The sequence below is a fragment of the Pteropus vampyrus genome, unplaced genomic scaffold (assembly GCF_000151845.1).
Source record: "Pteropus vampyrus isolate Shadow unplaced genomic scaffold, Pvam_2.0 Scaffold81, whole genome shotgun sequence".
Lineage (NCBI taxonomy): Eukaryota > Metazoa > Chordata > Mammalia > Chiroptera > Pteropodidae > Pteropus > Pteropus vampyrus.
Window position 1 is genome coordinate 513465 of NW_011888862.1, and position 18707 is coordinate 532171.

Sequence of the window (18707 nt, forward strand, 5' to 3'; positions counted from 1 at the left end):
AAGGGGAAAAGTAGTGCAAACCTTTCCTATTTCGAATATTGTCAAGAGTGGCCTGTTACCAAAAGTATGACAACTCTTTCTCCTTCTGTGCTCCACGCTGTGTCAACGTGGAGGCATGGTCTCAAAACTCAGAAGTTAATCTGCCATTAAGCTGCTCAGTTATTTTTTTAAATAGTGTTTTCAGATTGTCCCAATCACGACACTATTTCTCACTGGAAAATGTTTTTGGGTTTCAAACAACAAACTTTGAGAGCCAAAAGCATTCCTAGATTGGGGACTGCTTAGGAGTTATTTTTCTCTATTAAGAAAAATTAATTCAATTACTATGCAATAATTATGATAAGTTTATTTTAACTAGGAATTCATAAATGTCTACAAATGGATCTATGGGTAAAAACTAACTGAATTTCACAATCGCAAATAATTTCTCAAGTCTCCTAAGTTCAGTCAATTTTTGGCTACCATCGATGTATCAAGTGGATTCTTATCCATACAAATATAGCTATTAATGAGCAGGCATTTTGTCCATGGATAACTTACATGGTGCTATTGGCACAATAATCTGTATGCCAGAAGGGGAGGGGCCGCATAAAAATCACGTTTGTAGCCCAAAAGTGACCTGGTTAAATGATAATAATCATTTAAGGTAGTTTTATGGAATGAACTTCTGAATATATGGATTCTATAAGTAAGTACTCGGCGTACATCCTTGAATGATATAAGAAATAAAGTACCTATGTATTATAAGCATCATAAACAGCTGACTGTACATAAAACCTTCAAAATCTGCTTATACTACGAATTATCAGTGCCTCTCCCCCTCCATTTTTTTTTTTTTTGCCTTTTTTTTTATAGCACTTATTTTTCATCGCACAAAGCAGATAAGTTCTTAGGGGTTTTTTGCTGTTGCTGTTTTTAGGAAAGTCCCCTCTAAGTGTCTTTTTCAGGACCTGAGCAGTCTGAGCTCCTTAACACCACCTGATCTCCAGTAGGCCATTAACCACCCTGATCTGTGTCCATGGAATATTTTCTTCTGAAGGGGAAAAAAAAAATTGTGGATCCGGAAGGGTACCCAATATTTTATCCTTTCATTTAAAGAAATTTCTAGAACATGCTAGTCATAAAACTAGGCAAAAAACCTTGTAGAACTAAACCCCTGAGATGAGTTTCATGTGAAATAAAAGGAGTTGACAATGAGCCAGAAAGAATCATGTTGATAAACTGTCCCATATCGAAATGGAGATTAGATTCCTGTTTGACCCGGCTTTGTAGCCCTTTCTTTAATCACGGCGCATTTGATATTTTCTTCCTTGAATGAACTCGTTTTCATCGTGGCTTTGGCCACAGGATTAAAGAATCGCTAACTAATCGTTCCAAATAAGCAGAGCAATTCTCTGTCTGATCCCAGCTCCCAGCAGTGGCGTCCGCCTGGCCTTGCATCATAGGCACTTCAAGCCTGACCTCTGCAGGTGGATAACTGAAATGCATACTGCCCAATCGGATTGTGGTCTTTTAAAAATCCCACCAAGTTCTGAAAATACAAACATTCATTCACACTAAGTACAACAGCGATACTCATATATTTTGTTGGACTTCTCTTCCATTTTATAAGTTGCTTTTGAAAGTAGCAACCACTTGATTAAAAAGCCGTTAAATAACATCTGCAAAATGCTCTTGTCGCGGCTAGCCATGAATTCTTTCTGCCAATGGGGAAAAATCCAAATAATTTGGATTAACTGGGACCCTCAGATCATGCGGGCTTAAAAATGTCCTGATCGGCCACACCTTTTTCTAATCAAACAAATTACTCTTTGTCCAGTAACCAAATTCCCCCTTTCACCAACACACAGCCCAGGTTGCCATAGCTACCTTGGATGTCTATTTACCACACAAGGGATCAAAGCCAGGAGACATCTACGTACACGCTCAGCCTTAAAACTTGCTGGAATGTCTGTGGATAACATGCAACTATCAATTAAAGGATTTGCTTGCAGCCTATGCGGTCTATAGCCAAGCAAACTATGAACGAACGTCGCAACGAATGGCAAGAAAAAAGCCAACTCGAAAAAAAAAAGAAAAGATTCAAAACGACCAATAAGAAGTTTTAATCTGACAGAGCAAGTCTTATGGTTATCACATTCCCTATGAAGGAGAGATCGCGGGGAAGAAATGAAAATTCTAATGTATGTTGAAGATATTCGACCTCCAAACCATGCACCAAAACTTAAACATCTGCTGAAAGAGAACCTTTCTCAGATACCTATTTTAAATTCCGGTCAGTATCTTTCTATTTGATGTCACGAAAGCTGCCTGATCTCAATGTTGGGACAAATGAGAACAGAAATGTCTTTTAAACTTTTACAGGCTTGACTTTCAAATGAAAGGAACCATACAACATAGTTGGGATACTACATGCTGGGTAGAGAATGAGGAAAAAGAGAGTTGTTTTCATCCCTAGACTATCATATCACTGGTGATTCGGAGCCTGCGCAGGTAGTGTCTCTGTCCAGGTGGGTAGTCTTCATCCTGGGACTTGCACCTAACTCGCTGCATATCTTTATACTTCACCTTTCTCTGCCTTCACCTCACCATTTGTTGAATGAGGATCAAATTGCCACCTCATTCCCTTCTGGGGATGTGGCAGAGAATAAATAGATCATGTTTGTAAAGGACTTTCTAATCCTCAAAGGAAAGATTAATACAAAGGCATTCATTATTAAACCAGATGTCCTTGGGCATTTTAATTCCAATCTAAAGAATGCAAAATGGGCTAATCAAACTGAGTCACAGCTTGCTTGTCACACCGCCGTCCTAGCCTTGCAAGAATTCAGCAGCTGCTTAAAACATTGGCTAATTTATTTTTCCCCTTCACACTAGGACGGCAGTGACTGATTTTAGTTCATCAGAAATAAGAGTGGGCACCTTCTTCTCTTGCGTTTACTAAAATCATCAGGATATTAAAAGCACAAAATGTGTCTGGTAGGCAATTTTGTCTGAAGAACCTGATTTTTTTTTTTTTTTTCCCAGCTCGAGAAAGAATTATTTGTTCTTCTCATGTGTAGGGACAATGGGTGGCGTGCTGTTTGGGGAGGATATCTGCGGTTGTGGGAATGCCACAGGCAAACCTGTTGTTTTTGGCCGGGCTTCTAGAACAGGTGGCCATGCCTTTCCTTTTGCCTGGGAACAGAGCGAATTCCTTCTCAAGGAAGTTTCAGGAAAGTTTCCCATTTATGATCAGAGTGCAGAGAAAGGTTGGCACAACAGTTAAAGGTTGCTTCCTGATAAAGGCAAACAGGGTTCGCGCTTTTCTCTTGGCCTTACTCAGCATGACGTCAGGACTCTGCAGAGAACTATCCCTCCATGCCTCGCTCTTTCCACCAACCTGGCAAAATCCCTCTGAATCTCAACCGCCAGTCGGGCAGCCTTCTAATTCTGCTGGCAGTTTCTGACTACCCACTGTGGCTAATCGGTGGCAGGGGGCTCTTGGCTGCCACACCATTGTTCAGCATTTGTGCCACCCTAGGGACGGATCGCTCCTCTGCAAAGAGATTGGATTTCATTGCTGAGCTGATGACACAAGGACCTGTTTGATAGTTAACCCTGCAAACCCAGGAGGGCTGCAGGGCTGAGATGACAAATGAGCCGGTGGGTGTGATTCATCCCACCTGGATGCAACAGTCAGTTTCCACCCGCACCCCCAAGAAAAACTCAAATCAAGTTAGGATTAATCCACGCCAACTCCACCATCTCACGCCCCTCTACGTCCTCGTTCTAGCTGCTGTGGAAAAATGTGTCAGATTCCTGAAACGCTGGCCTCTCCAATTCTTTGGATGAGCGACGACTCTCTCACTGTTTCTTCTCCTGCGCCCCACCCCATCCCGCTCTCTTTTCAAGTACTGAACAGACCAAAAGTTTCTTAGATACACAGAGTTGTGGGACAAAAAGCTGCCCATTCATTAAATAACTAAGGAGTTACTACATGTGTACCCTTAACACTTCAATACTGGGCCAAACTCCAATTCACGTGAATGCCACAATGAGCCAGCATGGGAAAAATCGTGCCAAGCTCGGGACAGCGTGCCTTTGGCATCAGGCATGGGGAATGCCACTCACTACTCCAGAGGAACTGTGTGGGAACGGGGATTCTGAAAATGGAGCTCAGACACCATCAAGGAGAGGACAGGTGGCTCCACATAGGATCAAATGACTTCTTTGTTGCATCCAAGGATCTTTGTCAAAAATGTTTTGTGTTACTCATTTTCCTTATAAATCCTTTCCATTTGGGCTTCTTGCTCCTTCCCCCCATCCCGAGGGCTCGACAGAAAAAGAAGGGGGTCGGACTGTGAGTTTGCAAGAGTTAAAGAAACCAAGCCTCGGCCCCACAGTCGCCAGCAAGACTAGGGCTGAAATTCATTGAAAACACACGCGCTTTTGCTCTTGTCGAGCAAGTGAGGGGCACAAAAGCAGAGGTTCCATGCGCCTGGCAGTTTGGTGGGGGCTCTGCTTCACCTCCCCGGGCTGTAGGAAAGGGGCAGGAAGTTCCAAACCCCTCGCCCCAGTCCCTTAAATGGAAAGTTTGCTTGCTATGCAAATCACTTTCCCCAAAGTGTGCGAGGTACTGGGTGCCTAATCCACTTAGAAGAAAAAGTGAAGATGCTAACTTTTCCTACCCAGATTTCTTCAGAGCTGGCAAAAGCAATGGCTCCTCTTGTGATTCTCAGGCCTTGCCAGGCTACTGGCATGTTTATCCTGTCTTGTCTTTGCCTTATGTGAGTATCGATCTGGATATTTAAACATTGACAGAAGATTTTTTTCCATAACTTCGAGTTGTAAATTACACCCTTCTCTTAGCTTCCTGCGCCTACTTTTTCTTTCCTTAACTGCGAAGCTGTAAACCTCTGCCTGGGCTGATAAGGGATTTTATCATCATTCCCCAGAGCCACGGAAGACGTTGCTGGTTAAGAATACTTTTCAAAGATTCCTTTAAGTGATTCTCGAGCCCTTTCTCGGCTGACTACTTTCAAGGTTGTCTTCTCACAACCAGAAAGAACACGGTTTCCAAACTACTGGAACAGAAAAACAAATCTGCATTTTTCTGGAAGGACTGCCTCGGCTCATTTCGAGCGGGTTCCGCCTTCTCAGCCACAAACACAGTAAGCGCTGAGAATGGGAAGCCCGATCGAGATAAGAGGCCCCGTGTAATTCTTTTTCAGGATATTCAGTTGTCTTTATTCTAACCCAAAGCACAGGATAGAGGCGAAAAGCTCCAGATAGATCCGGCACAATACATTCCAGCGGCTGCAAACTGGAGTTGATTTACATATTCCACAAACCGCTTTTAAGCCCTTTACAATGACTGCCTGACATCACCAATCACCAGTAGAGAGGAAAAAGTGGCAAAGGGTGGCGGGGAGGGGGGGAGGAGGGGCACCTCAGAAAATCTGCTTCTTTCGTTCCCTTAGGAAAACGCAGCCCCGTCTTTACACCCAATAGACCGACTCGGCCAGGCATCTGCGAATCCAGCAAGCTCTCGGGGTAACATCCCGGGGTCCCAAGCCGCGCCCTCCCTCTCCACCCGCCTGTGCAGCCCCTGGAGCCTACCTGCCTCATGTTTAGAATCCCATGACCCATCCGGCAGGGAGCGAGCTGCCTCGAAGCACACGCCGCGGTCCTCAGAGGGGAAACGGCAAGCCCGCAGAAGCCCGCAAGACAAAAGCAAGTCAGCGAGATCCACGGGCAGCCAAGAGCACGTTTTCTTCCGCTTTTTCTTTGATCTGTTGCTACACGCACTCTGCCCAAGACAATGTCAAGTTTCTCAAGCTTTTCTCCCCCAGCCTATGAAAAGTCGGGAGCAGGGAAGCGGGGACCGCCTGGCTCTTATTTCAAATCGGGTCTCAGAGACGTCGTAGGCGGGCGGCGTGGGCCCCGGAGGAGCCTGGCCAATCAGGAGCAAGGGGCGGGGCCTGGGAGCCGGAGACGCTGCCTCCGTGAGGATGGGAGAGCCAGCAGGATTTAAATGACTGGAAGCAGCTGGAAACGTTGTCCAAAGCTCCGAAAGTAAAAGATGACTTCTATTGTTATCTCACAGCCCCGGGTCTGCTCCAAGCTTAACCGGCTTCGGCCCTTAAGGCCTGGCCTTTTAAGAGCTCCCGAAAAGCAGGAAAGCATTTCGAAGGTGCAGAGTCATTTCAGCCAGAACAAGTCTAACTCTTAAGACCCAACCCTATTTTGGAAAATGTTGCACCGAAGTCCCACTTTTGCAAAGACACAGGCGAAGAAACCAAATGGTTCCGGAGAACACCTGAACCGAAACAAGCAATCAAGGGAAAAGCGATCAACGTTGTCACCTGCCTCATTTCCACATAGATGAACTGTGTCTCCATCGAAGAAAAACAAATCTCAGGGGGAACGGGCACACAAACCTGTTGAAACGCGGCAAACGAACAAGAATCTCTGTTGAGGGCCCGAGACAGAATTCTAGATCATAAAATTGTTGTTGGTAAAATAAACACTGACGGTTGGTTAAGAAGAAAGTTTGAAAAAAATAAGTATCTACGTTTCACTGTGGTTCGCCTCATCTACAAGGTTGATCTGGAGAATTTATTAACACCGTCTCAGCAGGATGGTAGGGAAGCTAACTGGTTTCTTATAAACTCAAACCCAGATTTCAGAAAAATTTCCAAACCTTGTTTTCTTAACTCCTTATAAACAATAACTTGATTCAACTGTTAGCCAATATAATTTCCATGCAAATCTATCTTTTAGGTTCCAAAAAAAGTGCAAGCGGAGCAAAGACTACTTGGTGTAGCCACAGTTGACATTGTTTTCTCCAAGAAGTGGCCAAAATTTTGTGAGGATAATTCAACGATATTTTTAAATTAGGGGGAAAGCGAAAAACAACTTAGCAAATGCCAAATCAGCCACTTCAGAAGTATCATCTGCATGGGTTCAAGAGATGTGAACCCTGCCCGGGTCTGTGAAAATCTGGCAGCCCAATATCTGGGCCTGGAGGTCCGTAACCTCATCACAGCCCCTACCTTCGTAGGCTAAAGGCCCATCTAGTGACACAAGCTGACTTCATTCAGTTCTCTTCCGGTACTTACTTCAGAGCCCTTTACTGTGACCTGGACCTGGGTGTATCCACCTTGGCACTGCTGGCATCTGAGGTCAGATCATTCTCTGCGGTGAATTGTTCAGTGTGTGGTGTTGAGCAGCATCCCCCACCACAGTCGTGACAATCAATAATAATGAATTATCAAATGTCCCCTGGGGGGGGCAAAATCGTGCACCACAGAAGTACACAAAATCCTGTCAGCTTTGAAATGCTGGTTCTCAAAATTCAATGTGCAAGGATAAACTCCTGGGGAGATTGTTAAAAATGCAAATCCCTAAGCCTCTGCCCCTGCCTCTGTTCCCCAGGAATCTGGTCAGTAGGTTTGAGGAGGTGCCTGGGAATCAGCACTTTATCCCACTGCCAAAGGACTCTGATCCACTTTGAGATATACTACACTTATTCTTGCCCTAGGTATGCCCTAAGCCCCATGACACAGGAAGCTACCCACTGCTGCCGGCGTGAAAGATAACTGGAGTTAAATCCCAAAACACATCTATTTTTCACCTTATCAACAGAAGCTTCTCATGACTGTGTATGCCTTCTGCCGTCATCGCCTCAAAGGTAAATACGAGCTGGGATTGTCTCTCGCACTCCCTGTGCCCTTTCAAAGTTTCCTGCATTTTAATTCTCCTTTGGCCCGCTCCCCACCATCTTACAAGGTCAAATGTCACCACTCTTTTGTGGTTTCCCCGAATGCCCCAGGACAAATTAATCTCTTCCATCCTCTATGCTCATAAAACATGTTTATAGGCACCCAGTGGTGTGCTGCTAAATGCTTAACAACCAGTTCTCGAAAACGCAAAGTGTAAGGCCAGGATCTGTTGTAGCCTTTGCCAATTTCCATGGTGTAAATGTTCCCTCCCGTCCCCCAGTGAGGACGCTGAATCCGGAGGTGGAAAGAGCTGCGCTGAATCCGGAGCTGGTAGGCACCAGCTTGAGCGAACCATGCTTCACCTCTGCTATTTCACTGCCGTGCGGTACTGTAACCTTACGTACTTGAGTCTGTCTCTCCGGCCAACCTATAAAACTCTCAAGGTCAAAGTCTACGGCCATGCTACCCTGAACAAGCCCGATCCCGTTTGATCTCGGAAACTAAGCAGGGTCGGGCCTGGTTAGTACTTGGATGGGAGACCACCTAGGAAGAGCAGGTGCTGTAGGCGTAAAAAATAAAAAAAATAAGGGATCGTAAGCTCACAAGGTCCTTACAATCTGTGAGGTCGGCCAAGGGTTGCCTTATCTAAAAAAGAAGAAAAGAAAAGAAAAAAAAAAGAAAACTCTCAAGGTCAAGAATGGTGTCCCATTCATCTTAGCAAACCCAGCCACCTTCTTTGGGCCTACTGTGCAGTAGGTGGTCGACAAACATGTGTGAAAAGAAAACAAAATGCCTGAGACATGGAGATCAACCCCACTGCTGCCCCCACCAGGTTAAAAAAGGGAAAAGGACCTCCTGGAAAAGTAAACTATTAAACTTAGCTTCTTATTATAATTTCATATCTATTCCGCACTTAAGAAAACGATAAGCATAATATCATCTTCAATCCTAACACTCCCATATCTGAGCCATATCCAGGTCAGTGTCAAAGAGAAGAGACCAGCCTTCTAAGAGAGAACCTCAGTTTCATGGACGTATTTGTGAGAGTGTATTTTGTATGTGTTTATATGAAGGCATCGCACACTTTTGTGTCTATATCTTATACCTCTTATATATATGATCATCTCTGGTAGGTATATGAAAGGGCATTTCCTCTGGTAAAAGATATAGTGACTGATGATGGTTATCTCTATCACCTTCTCATTATGCATAAGGACCCGAATTCTAACGGTGGAATCATTAGCCAACTCCACTTATGAGTACCTACTATGAGCCAAGCATTTTGCCAGGCACTTCGCGAATGTGCGCCATTTGAGCTCCACCAAAATGCCAAAAAGTAGACATCACAATTGTCAGGCTAAGAATGAAAAGACAGGACCACTGAAGCAAAGTGAATAACCCAAGGTCTTATCGTTATAATTCGCCATACCAGGAATCAAACCTAAGGGTTTGGGATTAGAATGACTTTCTTTGTCGTAAAATATAGTGTTTCCAGAAAGAAATCAGAAACTCCTAAGAAAAGTGAACAATGTGAATAAATGAACTTTTTCACTTATGAATAAATAAACAACTTTTTAAACATTTTAAATTAAAGAAATGGCCCTCTGGGGGCTGACTATTAAGTGAGATCCACTTATTGGAAAGAGCATTAGCGAGCGCACCAAAGGGACGGATGTTCTGTTCTCCAGACGGTGATTAGCCGCGTTTGTAAATGTCAGCTGAAGGGATATTGTAGTATTGACACATCTTCCTAAAAAAAAAGCAGCCTCGATGATAATCCTGTGTAGCTACGTGCAGGTCTGGTTGTAAACAGCTCTTCACCACAAAGGTAACACGGGTTCTGGGGCGAGTGGTTCTGGACAGGCCCAACTGGACATGGGTGGACATTGGTATGGTGCCCTAGGGGACAACTAGCAGCACCTGTGGCACCTCTTTCAGTGTTCTATTAGGTCAAAGCATATGGGATTAGTGTTTATGTAAGTTAAAAAAAATGGTATTAGTAACTTCACGTAGCTTATTGAAACATGTGTCAGGATACATCATTAAAAGTCAACGAAAACCAAGCTGAACTTGCCTACTTAGCCACCTGGAAAGTGCGCCTGGTGCACATGCGCAGTCTTTGGGGGCTATGAAAAGAGTATATTTATTCTCCTTCAGCGGTTCCAGAAACCCAGTTGTTTTATACTTATGGCGGCAGAGGAAAATTTGAGGTGATTAGTGAAGGTAATTTAAGTTGACAACAACACAAGTCCCTGCTTAAAAAAAAAAAAAAAGTAAATTCTACCTATAATTCTTAGAGAATGTCACAAAAAGGAAACAAGATTTTATTCACTGAGTACAGGTACTCATTGTTTTTTTCCAGGTTAATGAAAGCAATGTGGCATACCAGAGTATGGGGTACAAATGCAATTTGGAGTTCATTTTCAGTGTTGATGTGGCCAGTAAATTAGCTGATGAATCTCAGGTAAACCAACTGACATTTCCAAGTCCAAGATTTTTCAGGGGGCAGTGGGCAAATTATGGACCAAATGTTTGTGTCCTGCCAAAGTTCATATGTTGAGACTCCAACCTCCCAGTAGAATGGTGTTAGAAGTTGGTATCTAGGGTCACGAGGGTGGAGCCCTCATGAATGAGATTTCCCAATGCCTTCACAAAAGAGACCCCAGACAGCTCTCTGGCCCCCTTCTGCCATGTGCATCCACGGCAGGAAGACATCTGTCTGAAGCTGGAAGTGGGTTCTCATCACATGCCGAACCTGTTGGAGCCCGAATTTGGGCACCTCCAGCCTCCAGAATTGTGAGAAATAAAATTCTATTGTTTAGAAGCTACGCAGCCTGTGGTACTTTGTTGTAGCATCCCTCACAGACTAAGATGAACGAAATCGTAGAGAGGAATTTTTTCTGTAACTGTTGCTCATTTTATGAAAGACTCTGGAAAGAAGGGGAGAAACCTCCGAACGCAGAAACAGAACAAATAGACACATCATGAGAAATCATTTAGGAGAATGGACTCCAAGGGCTGACTTTCAGACAAGAAAGAACTGACTGGTCATCATTCAGCGTTTGAAATCAACCGAGCTTGACGTTTCCTCACTTGAAAATTAAGAAGTTAAAACAAATCACATGATTTTAAATTTTAACTTACTATTTAATAATTCTATGTTTTTAGAGGTGAACTATTTTGACATTTTCTAGTTTTTATTGACCACTTAAATGTGATCGATCCCTCATTATCTTCCTCTTAGGAATCTGGTAAAAGTTTATGCATGAATGTAACAACGGTTTTTGTCTTCTACTGTCAAATATTCTCTACACTCCCAATTGAACTTTCTGCTTCACGTCAACACAATAATATCCTACGTCCCAAGAGTAATTCATCAATTTCCGAATCATCTACTTTTTTGCTATAATTTTGTGTTTAAATTTAAGAGGAAAATTATTATAATAATTTATGTTTTACTTGTCTAATTAACCCCTTTGCTAGATGCTGAGATCATTGAGGCCTGTATCAGTCAGGGTTCTCCAGAGAAACAGAACCAGAAGGATATATAACATATATATTGAGCTTTATTTTAAGGACTTGCCTGACGTGACTGTGAGGACTGATAAGGCTGACATTCACAGCTTGAGGCAAAATTTATTCTTCCTCAGGGAAACCTCACTTTTCCTCTTAAGGTCTTCAACTGATTGGGTGATGCCCACCCACATTTTCAGAGATAATTTCCGTTACTTAAAGTCAACTGATTATAGATGTTAACCACATCTAAAAAATGCCTTCACAGTAACATCTAGATTAGAGTTTCAATCACTGGGTACTACAGTTTAGCCAAGGGACTACTGTATATCCCTAATAACAGCAAGCATACAGTATATGGTCAATTAGTCAATAACTGTTTACTGGATTGTTGTAAATAATAACAATAATAATAATAATAATTTCAAAGCCTCTATTAGTAAAAGGCTCTCTTCTTTATAAATAATAAAATTTTGCTAATAGATTTGTTATGTGTTTCTCAACCGCAACACTGAAAGGTAGGAGCTATTAAATTTGAGATGAAATGATTTCTAACTGACAATTGTATACTAAGTCATACTATTCATCAAATGTCAGGGTAGAATGCAATCATTTTCATACAAAGACTCAAAATTTTGCATCCCACGTACTCTTTCTTTGGAATCCACTCAAAGATGTGTTTTAGCAAAAAGGATGGAATTAAACCAAAAAAGATAAGCCAATGGGACTCGGAAAACAGAAATTAACATAAAGAGAAGAAAGTCCACGGTGATAGATGCGGCAATTTTAGAAAGGTCCTGCTTTAAATTGTCGCAGAAAATGGAGGACTCCTGGAGGTAGGTCTCCAGGGGAAAAAAATGATACTGACAGATCACATTTGAGGATGAAGAGGTACACGTACATATAAGCAAAAGGTGAGGCTATTATTAACTCTAGGAAAAACGAAAGCATGCACAAAAAAGGAAGCACAGCCATAGAACACTCCTTAAATTGGCAGTGGTCTCTGATACAGATACTGTGGCAAAGATTACCGGTAGCCAATCCACTATTCATCTTCCCCTTGCTTCTTTCCAACAGAACTTCGATTTATTTGGGGGCAGAAATGTGCCCAGCTAAAGAACATTTCCCAGACTCCCTTGTAGGTATGGGCAGTCATGTGAGACTATTGTGGCCTATGGAATATTAATAGAAGCTGCTGTGTAGGGCTTCTGGGAAAGCTCTTAAAGGAGACACACAGTTTGCCCTTTGCCCTTCTTGGATTTTTCCACCAGGAATAGGGTTGCAATGCCTGAGGGACCGGGGCCACTCTGTAACCATGAGAAGGATGGAACACGTGGTAAAGCTGAAAACAGGAGAAGTAGAAGGATCCCTGGATTCTTGATGACACCTTAGACCCTCTGAGCTCTGAACGTCATGTTCTGGGAGAAAAATTGCTAATTTGCATGAGCCAATGTTTTGGAATTTGTCTTCGTAGATGAACAGAATTCCTCATTGACACGATTATATTGGAAAGATGCGGGTTGAGGATGAGGAGGGCCGTGTAAGAGAGGTAATTCCTTTTTGATCATATGTAAAATGTTTGAGATAATGTCTAAAATCATAAACTGAGAAATAGTAGTAAAAGCATTATAGGAAATATGAAAGGACATACCAGAGAAAATATTTACAAATTGAAAGTGATTGTTCCTCGAATGAAGTGGGATGGGATTGTTGTTTGTCATTACAAGTCTTTAATATATGTGTACTTTGAACATGTATTACTTTGATAAAAATGTATATTAGGTAAAAATAAACAAAAAATACTCACTGGTTATTAAATCAATTTCTTGTCCTTAAATCCACTTCCTATAAACTAGCAGTATGTTATGATTACCTGGCCCATAGTTGACCAAAGAGTCATTAGAGAAGTTACATGCCTGATGGCCCATTCTGAACCCAAAGTGCAATGTCGTCATGTCATGAACATATGATCTGATTGGCATTTCCTCTTTCCCCCATCACAGATTTAATTTGCTCAGCGTTTATGACTTATTTGCCACGTGTAGAGAGAAATACAGATATTAGACAGCCCCGTTCTAAACTTTTTTAGACAAACATTTCTAGATCTCCAGGAATGAAGATTCTACAATTACATGCCTGAATAATTCGTTAGACTAATCAAAGACCCCATTTTCTTCTTATTCCTAATTGGCATTATTCTTGATTTAAACTCTTTTTTGTGCGTTTAAATATGGCGAGGAATAGCTGGTTACCGTTCTTCATATTATAACCATTTTACTTCTTATCCTTATTTTTTAAATCTCTCTTACTTTTCTTCCATATGAAAAGATTAGTCTCTCAAAACTTTAATATTTTAATGCCCAAAGCTGATTTTTAAACTAGCCTTAGAGATTAAAAAAATTAAATTTTGTAAATCGGATCTCAGTTTTTATATGTTAGAAACGAGCAAATCAGGCTGGTTCATTGATAATCACATGGACAGAAGGTAAACAGAAATTTTAATCAAAAGAAGCTTTCAACAGGATTTGTGCTCCTTGCTTATAAAAAAGACAATGCTTTGTCCTTTAGATTGGCACTTCTCAAACACTCAGAAAGGTTGCTGAAACAGCTGTATTTCTTTTCTGATTGGCGAAAACCCTCTTCCGCTTTACAAATAATATCTATACTCGGACTTAAGATGGTGGTAAAGATAAAAACTACTTCGCAATCACGGTTTACATGTCTCTTTCCTTTGCTAGACACAAGTCGGGGTGTTTTTTATTCTCTTTTAATAGTCATGGAAATAGTATCTGCCTTTATTTCCTTATAGCTAGATGGCTCGTCATGAGCTTTTCCTCTCTTGGGAACCATTTTTGAAAATTCGCACACACTAAGGTGGGTTTTCCTATACTATTCTCCTGATTCAAGATGCAGGATAAACATATCGAATTCCAGCAAGGAAAAAATGCAAACGTTAGTACCAGCGCCTTAGCTTTCTCCACATTTATTAAAGAGCTCTAGATGTCTGAGAAACTGCTTTCAAAGGAGGCTTCATTTTATTTCTCCTTTGACTTATTAATTTACAAAGGGAAAAATTCGTATTGTCTGTCTGCTTTACTTTATAAATAGTGCTGCTAATTAAACTTATTTTAATGTGAGTGATTTAAATAACATCATACCATGAACGAGATAACTGCACTCTTATTCAGAGCTTTATCTATGTTGTATCAAAAAGCCCTACTGATATTTCTCCCAAACTGTATCCATGGGGGAGGGGAGGAGGAAGATAACTTTATTATGGTCATCTTTAGAAACCAACAAATTGAGGATACTTATCTTCAACTGGGCAACGTAATCTAACCCAATTAAAGAAAATCACATATGCAGAATCTGAGGAACCAAAAGAACAAACTAATCGAAAACAGACTCACAAATATAGAGGACAATCTGGTGATGTCCAGAGGGGAGGGCGGTTGGGGGGCTGGGAGAAAAAGGTGAAGGGTTAAAGGGGTACAAACTAGGGGTTGATAGATGGTCACGGGGATGGGGAGCACGGCATAGGGGATGCAGTCAGCAGTAACGTGATGGCGAGGTGGAGGGTCAGGGGAGAGAAAGAGCAATCAGGGGAATTGTTTTATAAACTATGCAAATGTCTAACCAACGTACTGTATACTTGAGACTAATAATAATAATAATAAAATAAAATAAAATAATAAAATAAAATAAAATAAAAAATTCAAAACCATCCCATACACCACACTGAGAGGTCTTAGTTAAACCTTGAATTAAAAAGTGGATGCCTGTACTAGAGAGGTGTGCTATAATAAAACCTACCAGGAAGTATGCATCAGGCCCTCTTGAAGATGCAGCAAGTTCATGGTTTGTACAGTAGATGAGCAACTGGAACCCATCCCTCTGACCCCAAAACCCATGCTCTTTCCAGCACGTGGTGTTGCCACCCCAGTCCAGATGCAGCGTTCCCTCAGAAAGAGGCATCTAAACCCAGCACGCCCGTGACTCACCACAATGCTCCCTCATCCCCTGGGCCTCAGACAGGGGTGTTTGGGATTCACCACTTAGCTTCCGATTTGGTTCTGAAATCCTCAACATCAATCTACCTCCCAAAGCATCTCACTTTGCACCTTCAAGCTAAGCCAAGAGTTGACCATTATATTTGAAAACAAATTGAAGCACTTCAATGATTTTTATTCGCCTTTAACAATTCGCCAAATTTGAGCTGTGTTCATCTGATCATTTGTAGGTGAGGGGGAAACCACACATACGCCTATCGATGGGGTATTCCTCATGGAAGAAGGCATTGCTGTCATGGTATGTAGGGAAGGATGAGGATTTCAGAGCTATTTTTCTAGGACTATCATGAGGTGTTCCTTCTCTATTCAGAATTTCTCAGCTGCTCTTCCAATCAAACATATGCCTGATTCATTTCCACATTTAGGAATGCAGTCTGTGGAGGTTTTTTCCTACTCAAAATTGGTGAATCGGTGATTTAATCATTGATTTCATTAGCAACATATAGGTATCCATAGATTATGAATTGACTTTCATCACTCCCGGGTCATCTAAAGATCTCAAGTGTAAAGCCAAGTGTCAAGGAAAGGAGACTGAGGAGTTCTCATGCTTTACCCTTGGGCTAAAAGATGTGATAGTGTACCCTTCTCATGCTGGAATGGCCAATCACTCATTTGACAAGTATTTATTGAGTGCTTGCTATGTGCCAGGCATTGTTCTAGGTGCTGGAGAGGTAGGCAGACAGGTATGAACAGGCCGAGGGCTACCCTCATGAGCAAACCCACTAGTGGAGAGAGATAAATAACAAATCAACGAATAAATACTGAGTGGGTCTGATGGTGGGCTAGCGAAGTTGATATTTCTATTTATAGGGTGACGTTTCAGCAGAATTCTAAAGAAGTGAGGAAGCTTAACCACAGAACCAGCTCCAAATGGTCCTATCCTGCTTAAAGAGATACCAAGTTGCTTTTCGGAAACAACAGACTACAACCACAGGTCATGTAGTCAAAGCATGTGCAGGAGAGAATTTCAGCTGTACCTGGTACCAAAGTCTCTGTCCCCTGTCCCGGAACCAAAGGACCAAGAAATAACCGGAATTTGAACACCAGAAGCCTTTGAGAAGCAAAGGGTCTGTTGATTAGGAAGATTCCATGTTGACATCCCTTTACCATGAATGGCCAGGCTCCAAGTTCCTCCAATTAAAACTTGCCCCTCTAACTCCTTAAAAAACTCTTAACCTAGTCCAGCGAGCAAGACGGATTTGAGGCTCTATGAGGTCTCTCATCTTCTCGGTTGGCATCTTCTTGATCAGTAAACCTTTCCTTACTCCAAACTCTGACGTTTTGAGTTTTGGCCTTTTGAAGTGCCGGCCACATGGACCAGAGTTTGGTAACGGAAGCGAGACTTTCAGCTATGCTGATGGATGGAGCTGAGTTATCCAGGCAGAGGGAACAGTAATTGCAGAAGTTCTAGGGCCAGGGCAAGGAGCCGGTGAGTAAGGGCGACAGCAGTAGAAGCTAGTGTCTCAGGAATGTGAGTATGTGAGTGAGTGTGTGTGTGCGTGTGTGTGTCGAGGGGCAGTGTTTGCAGGTCATGTAGAGTCTAGTAGATCACTGGAAGAGTTTTGAGTTTTCCTTAGAATGAGATGGGGGAGATTCAGAGGCGTTGGAACTGAAGAGTGACAATGGCCAATTGACTTTTTAGAGTTCATTGTGATTGCTGGGCAGACAGCAGCCTGATGGGTGGAAGGCAGGTCGCTAAGGAGGCTCTTCTGGTCAACCAGGGAAGAGATAGTAGTGGATTGGGACAGGGGTGACAGCGGAGGTAGAGAGACTTGGGTAAATTCTGGATACATTGTGACGATAGAGCCAGTGTGATTTGCCGATGGAGTGAATGTGTCAGATAATGAGAAGGGACTAGGATGATTTTCAAGCTCTTTGCTAGAACAGCTGGAAAAATAGAGTCACCATTTACCGAGATGGGACAAATGCAGGGGGACATATTAGGAGGAGGGGCCACCTCCCTGCTTCAGTCTCCTGCGGGAGGAGGAATCTAGAAGCATTATAAAATCATCCAGGGAAAAAGGTCCAGGGATATGTGGACCAAACCAAAAAGTTTATAGTATACATGGAAAAAAATATTGCCCACGAATACTCGATTTATTATTCCCAATCAATGAAGCATAGCACTGTGGCTAAGAGCACTGATTCCTGAAACAGCCTCAGTCCAAATATCAACTCGGCCACTTAATAACTGCGTGAACATGGCCCATCTGCTTATTCTCCCTCAAAGTTGTTATGATTTGAACCCAGCGATCCGTTTAAAAATAATATTATTTAACAATTACTGAGTGGTGCTGACTAGTTGCCAGACGTTTGTAAACGCATTTAATTGTCCTTTACCTCGATGAGAGCAGGTATTACTATTATCCCCATTTTCCAGAAGAGAAAACTGAGGCACAGAGAGGCAAAGTGGCTTGTCAAGGTCACAAAGCTGGGAGACTGCAGATCCTGGTTTATGCACTTAACCACGGAACCGTGAGAACACGGCACCCAGTAAATGCTCAAAATTCGTAGCTTGTACAACATTCAGGTAACTACTAAAACAGTAAAAGCATCCAATGGTCAGTTGTACGTTTGTACAATTGCACTGTTATCATCACGTGACTCAGTTTCCTTTTGTGCCTCACTTTGTCTCCAGCTCTACTTTGGATACACAGCCTGTATTCTTCCTTCCGAGGAATGCAAAGATATGGTGACAAGCCTTCGCTGAGAAAATCAGAACAAAGCATTCATCCTTTGAAAGTTCCCTTTAAAAACGCCCACGGCACAGGAGTCCTAAACAGTCATAAAAGCCATCACAAGCTTGCAAATGTTGGTTTCTCACTGTCATTAATGACATTTAAGACTGTGACTTATTTGTGTGTATGCCAGATACAGAACAGGAAACAATTGCTCAAATACACTGGCAAGTAGCTTTAGGGTAGGTACCGACTTTCACTGGCTCTCAGGTTTTGGCTTCCACCCCAGCCTTGGAGGTCTCCCCTCAGCCTCCAAGTGCTTGCGGATGGGACCCTCCTGAGCCCCTGCACCTTATTTCTTCCGATTATAGTCACATCGGTCTGGCCTAACGAGTTTCTAAAGCTAATTTTCATTTTATTTAGGGCATGGTCCCAGATGTGTTTTTAATTAATCAGTGCTAGTAATAAAAGATAACATGATCCCTGAAGCTTCTAGCAAACACATTCCATAACCAAACGTAGTATTTGAATCCTCATGTATCTAAAAAAAAAGTGTCAGTGGACAATGCCATATCTATTTTTTTCTCCTTGTGTATCTGGAGCAAGTCACTTAAAGCCTCTGAGCTTCCGTTTCCTTATTTGTACAATAAAAGCATTAGTTGCCTTGTCTGCCCATTGAAATCACTTGGAGGAGATTTAAAAGATACTGGTGTCTGGGTCCCACCCCCAGAGACTCTGGT

The 18707-nt window shown here is 42.3% G+C and overlaps 1 protein-coding gene and 1 non-coding gene across 5 annotated transcripts in view; one reads left to right on the forward strand and one right to left on the reverse strand.

Annotated features, from left to right (window-relative positions):
• MID1 (midline 1) overlaps nucleotides 1-18707 on the reverse strand; it is a 582697-nt gene that overhangs the window by 154111 nt on the left and 409879 nt on the right. For 2 of the 4 annotated variants that reach the window (XM_023532276.1, XM_011362903.2), the window contains exon 1: nucleotides 5602-5898. The exons of the other annotated variants lie outside the window; for them this stretch is intronic. The gene's annotated coding sequence lies outside the window, so the exon portion shown is untranslated. Of the gene's footprint in view, nucleotides 1-5601; nucleotides 5899-18707 lie in introns of those variants that run through there. 4 annotated transcript variants of the gene reach the window in all.
• On the forward strand, nucleotides 8156-8274 carry LOC111741766. The gene has a single exon (XR_002781079.1). It is a non-coding gene; the product is annotated as a 5S ribosomal RNA (ribosomal RNA).